Source organism: Dipodomys spectabilis, unplaced genomic scaffold (assembly GCF_019054845.1).
Source record: "Dipodomys spectabilis isolate Male_0828 unplaced genomic scaffold, ASM1905484v1 ptg000365l, whole genome shotgun sequence".
NCBI classification, from domain to species: Eukaryota; Metazoa; Chordata; class Mammalia; order Rodentia; family Heteromyidae; genus Dipodomys; species Dipodomys spectabilis.
This window is the reverse complement of record NW_024871042.1, coordinates 11577258-11583560: the sequence shown is the minus strand read 5'-3', so window position 1 is coordinate 11583560 and position 6303 is coordinate 11577258.

Sequence of the window (6303 nt, the reverse complement as noted above, 5' to 3'; positions counted from 1 at the left end):
AAACCCCAATCCAGTAGATGGAAAGAAATAATTAAAATTAAATCAGAATTAAATGAATTAGAATCCAAAAAAACTATAGAAAGAATCAACAAAACAAAGAGTTGGTTCTTCGAAAAACTTAACAAAATTGACAGACCCTTAGCAAATCTTATCAGAAAAAGAAGAGAACACACTCAAATAAATAAACTCAGAGATGAGAATGGAAACATCACCACGGAAACACCAAGATTCAGAACATTATAAGGGAATACTTCTCAAAACTTTATGCTAATAAGTTTGAGAACTTGACAGAAATAGACCTTTTCCTAGCAAATATTGACATGCCAAAACTAAACCAAGATGAGTTAACCATCTTAACAGGCCCATATCAAGCATTGAAATAGAAACAGCAATAAGAAACCTCCCAGCTAAGAAAAGTCCAGGACCAGATGGTTTTACAGCAGAAATTTACAAGGCCTTCAAAGCAGAGCTCACACCAATACTCCTCCAACTCTTCAATGAAATTGAAAGAGAAAGCTCACTAGCGAACACATTCTATAAAACCATCATAACCCTCATCCCAAAACCAGGCAGGGACTCATCAAAGAAAGAGAACTATAGACCCATTTCTTTGATGAACATTGATGCAAAATTTCTCAACAAAATTTTGGCCAATCGACTTCAACAATTCATCCAAAAAATCATACACCACAATCAAACAGGATTCATTTCAGGGATGCAAAGCTGGTTCAATATACGCAAATCAATTAATATTATTCATCACATCAACAGGAGCAAGAATAAGAACCACTTGGTTATCTCAATAGATGCAGAAAAAGCATTCGACAAGATCCAATACCCCTTTCTGATGAAGGTTCTGGAAAAATTAGAAATCCATGGAACATTCCTCAATACAATAAAGGCTGTATATGACTCTACAGCCAGCATTATAGTTAATGGTGAAAAAACTAAAGCCATTTCCTCTTAACTCAGGAACAAGACAAGGATGTCCACTCTCTCCACTTCTCTTCAATCTAGTATTAGAATGCCTAGCTACAGCAATAAGACAAGATGCAGACATAAAGGGGATCCAAATAAGGAAAGAAGAAATAAAACTCTCCCTCTTTGCAGATGACATGATCTTGTATTTAAAGAATCCCATAGACTCCACTCCCAAATTACTCAAGCTGATTCAAAACTTTGGCAAAGTAGCAGGGTATAAAATTAACCCCCAAAAATCAATGGCTTTTCTGTATGCCAACAATGAGAATAGTGTGGCTGAAATTAGGAAAGCAACTCCATTTGTAATAGCCCCACAAAAAATAAAATACCTAGGAATTAACTAAAGAAGTGAAGGACCTCTATGATGAAAACTTTAAAATCTTGAAAAAGGAAATCAAAACAGAACTTAGAAAATGGCAAAACCTCCCATGCTCCTGGATTGGAAAGATTAACATCGTGAAAATGGCAATACTTCCCAAGGCTATCTACAAATTCAACGCGATACCTATCAAAATTCCAACCTCATTCTTCAAGGAAATAGAAGAGGCAATCCAAAAATTCGTATGGAACAATAAAAGACCCCAAATAGCAAAATCGCTCCTCAACAGAAAGAACACTGCTGGAGGAATATCAATACCAAATTTCAAACTCTACTATAAAGCCATAGTAATCAAAACAGCTTGGTATTGGCATAAGAACAGACCTCAAGACCAGTGGAATAGAATTGAAAATCCAGAAATGAACCCACAGACCTATAGCCATCTAATCTTCGATAAGGGAGCTAAAACAATAGAATGGAAAAAAGACAGCCTCTTCAGTAAATGGTGCTGGCAAAATTGGTTAACTACATGTAGAAAACTAAAGCTAGATCCTTATATATCACCCTGCACCAGAATCAACTCCAAATGGATCAAAGTCTTCCAAGTCAAAGTAGACACTCTGAAAACATTACAGGATGGAATAGGAGAAACACTAGGTCTCCTTGGCTCAGGCCGAAATTTTCTGAATAGAGACCCAAAAACACAACAAATCAAAGAAAGGTTGGACAAATGGGATTTCATGAAGTTGCAGAGCTTCTGCATGGCAAAGGACATAGCTGGCAAGATCAATAGAAAGCCCACAGATTGGGAGAAGATCTTCACTAGCCATACAACAGACAAGGGTCTCATATCTAAAATATACTGGGAAATCAAAAAATCAACCCCTCCAACAACAAATCCTCAAAGAAACAACTGCCCAATAAATAAGTGGGCTAAAGACTTAAAGAGAAACTTCTCTGAAGAAGAAAAAGGATGGCCAATAGACACATGAAAAAATGCTCAACATCCCTAGCCATAAAAGAAATGCAAATCAAAACAACATTGAGATACCACCTCACTCCAGTTAGAATGGCAAAAATCAAGAACTCTAACAACAACAGATGCTGGAGGGGATGTGGACAGAAGGGAACCTTACTTCATTGTTGGTGGGAATGTAAACTTGTTCAACGACTTTGGAAAGCAGTATGGAGGTTCCTCAAAAGACTTCACATAGAGCTCCCCTATGACCCAGCAATCCCACTTTTGGGCATTTACCCAAATGTTTACAAACAAGACCACACTAAAGCTACCAGCACAACTATGTTTATTGCAGCATCATTTACCATAGCTAAGATATAGAACCAACCCAGATGCCCCTCAGTAGATGAATGGATCAAGAAAATGTGGTATATATACACAATGGAATTCTATGCCTGCATTAGAAAGCATGACATTGCCCCATTTGTTAGGAAATGGAAAAACTTGGAAAAAATTATATTAAGTGAAGTAAGCCAGGCCCAAAGAAACATAGGTCCCATGGTTTCCCTTATTTGCAATATCTAGTATATGTATGAGTCAAGGGGAAAAGGTCAGATAATGTGATGTTAGGAAAATGAACCCTTAGATATGTATTTTAATGTTTTTTTCTTTCATGCATATGTTTCTAATGCATTTATAAGATTATCTCTTTGAGGAAGGGGAAGTAGAAGGATTGGGATTGGGGTTGGAGGGGGGAGGCTGGGAAGGGAGGTGAAGGGTAAACAAAGGAGGAGGCTGCAATGCTTGGTAAGAAATGTACGCATTATCCTGCCCATGTAATTGTAACCCCTCTGTACAGTATGTTCACAAATAAAATAAAATTAAAATAAAAAAAAAAGATTATCTCTTTGTTGCTTTGTATGTTCCCCCCCCCCCCACACACACACAGTATAACCCCTGCTTTCACTATATTTGATGTTAGTATAACTTGTGGAGGAGATGGGGAAAAACAAGTCGTTTAAGGATACAGGTGGACCTGTTGCAACAATGAGAAGTACAAGTTTTCATGTCAAAAATGAGATTTACAAAGTTGGTGGTGGGGGGGGGGGCGCTGGGGGAGGCTGGGAAGGGATGTGAAGGGTAAAGAAAGGAATAGGCTGCAATGTTTGATAAGAAATGTACGCATTATCCTGCCCATGTAATTGTAACCCCTCTGTACAGTATGTTCACAAAAATAAAATAAAATTAAATTAAAAAAAAAGAAAATGTGGTATACACATAGAAAGAAATTCTATGTGGAATTCAGAAAGAACACTACCACCCCATTTGTTAGGAAATGGAAATTTTAATTTTTTAACAACCTTATTGTTGTAGCTTGAATTGTACTCTGATGTTAAAACCCTAATGATAATAGGACTAGATTTTTATACACAGTGGAGGTTAAATTAAGTGAACCTAAGAGCTCTATTCTGTTAAGACTTGCACCTTTGTAAGAAGAGGAACAGAAAGGGAAAATATTTCTCTGTCTTTGCTTATATAGAACAAAGATAAATTGAGAAATTAAATCCAAGAAGAGTATTTGCAATTCAGGGAGGCCTTGCTAGCAATTGACATTGGCAACAGCTTGTCCTTAGATTTCCCAGCATTAATAACTTTGAGAAATAGATACTTGTTGCTTGAGATACACAGTCTACAGTGCTTATTTGTGGCAGAACTAGCAGGTGAATAAATTCCTTTACCACATTATGTGAATTTTAGAATGACTCTCCTTTCTTTGAGGAGCCATAGATATTGAAATTTGGGTTCAAGAACATATGGAAAGGTAAAAGGTGACTGTGAGCACCACCTTATTCATCTTTGACTCATATTTACTGCATCTCCAACTAGAGTGTGGGCTGATTCTTCAGCACCCATAATGTTGCATAATCTAATCACCTTTTGGCTTAATTCCACTAGCATGTGTGTGAGTGTGTGCACATGCACACACACACACACACAGACACACAGACACACACACCTATTAAGGACCAGAATATGTTCTGCTTTCTTGGGATACATAATACCTATTGTGACACCCAATATAGAAATTCATAATACATATTTCAGTAATAAAGTTGATATAAATTAGATATATGAACAAATCTTTCATTTCAAAGCATGTGATCTCCAGGAAATGATACAGATCTAATTACATGGTAGGTTTGTTTGAACTTTTATAATTGAGTGGAGTCAAAATGGCATACATTATAGCTATTGCTATGACTCCTACTATACCCAATGCAACAAAATGAAATACTAGGAAACTGGCACCTAAATGGTATGTGGGGTGGAATCAAAGGGAGGAGGGAGTGGAATGAAGAGAGGAAAAGGGAAGAATGCAGTTGTCATATTCAATGTATATTTTATGAAAGGAAAATTGAAGGGAGGGGTTAGGGTGGGTGGGATAGGGAGTAACATTAATTAAGATGCATTGTGCTTTTAAGTTGATTTGTTGAATGGTAATCCTGTTGTACAATTACTTAAAGATAATAAAATATAATTTAAAAAGGAAAAAGGGAAGTGATAAATGTTGCACATGCAGTTCAATGATGCATTTACCTAACATGCGCAAATCCTGGGTTTAATCCACAGCATAGAAAGAAGCAAACACGGGCTGGGAAGGTGGCTCAGTGGTAGAGCACTTGCCTGGCATGCTCGAGGCTCTGGGTTCGATTCCTCAGCACCACATAAGAAAAAAAAAAAAGCCGGAAGTGGCGCTGTGGCTCGTGGTAGAGTGCTAGCCTTGAGCTGAAGATCTGAGGGACAGCGCCCAGGCCCAGAGTTCAGGCCCCACGACCAGACCAAAAAAAAAAAAAAGAAAGAAGCAAACACATACGCCCCCACACATGCACACGTGTGTACACACACACACACACACACACACACACACACACACACACAGAAATAGGCAGAATATCAGAATATGTTTTTTAGAACACATAGAGATGTAAATAAGAGAAATAAATTTTACTACAGTTATTGTTCACATGAAGAAAAAAATAAAATCCATGGCTAGAAAGTTAGTTTGTAAAGGCAGGATAATTTATGTATGGTGCATCCACATTTAAATAATAACTTCAGTTAAGGTTAGCTTTTTAATTAGATGATTTAGTCTGGCAAGTAAGAACTCTGTCTCTCATGGTCCCAAGATCTCTTGGCCCCAAATTTTGTAAGTTGCTGGTGGTACTGTAAATAAATTCAATTCTAGTATTTTTCCCCTATCCTCTCTCTCTCTCTCTCTCTCTCTCTCTCTCTCTCTCTGTCTCTGTCTCTCTCTCTCCTCTTTCCATTGCATGGAAAATTCTCAACATGATATCAGAGAAAGGGCTTATATTTCATGTAGCCAGAAAAGTGAGTGGAAAATTATATTAGGAATAGGGTACCATTATGAATAATATACCCCTTTTCTTCTTTATTATGTGAATGTATTGTATAATAAACCTTCTCATCTTTATTTGTTCAAGTGGACTAAAGGTTTACATTTGTGTGGGACTCACTTCCATACCATAAACACACAGTCTTTCTAGTTCTGCTTCAAATGAGAGATATGATTGTAGATCTTTGCTAAGAATGTTTTCAGCTATAGGAGTTGGTGGTACTGACAGTTCTTGAATCTTTGTGATCTCTTTTACTGAATACAACAGTATTCATCTGATCTACAGAACATTTAGTGGAGGCACGGTGTTGGCTATTTATATTTGAGAAATCATTTGCCCCTTGTGAGGACACACAAGGCAAGTTGCATGTGATCATCTCTATTTCACAGACGAAGAACTGAGATCAGTCTGTACATGATCACCTGGTAAGAAATGAGGGAGCTGGGATTTACATGCAGGTCTGCTTGGCATCCTTTTTGACTCAGATATACCAAAAAAGTATTTGAAGAGGTGATGATGAGGTTTCATTGTCATATTAGATATGGTGGTATTTCTGATGGATTCCCCTCCTTTTGATAAATCTTATTTAAAAACTTGAAATTTTAATGGATTATGGTCATAAGTTTGCC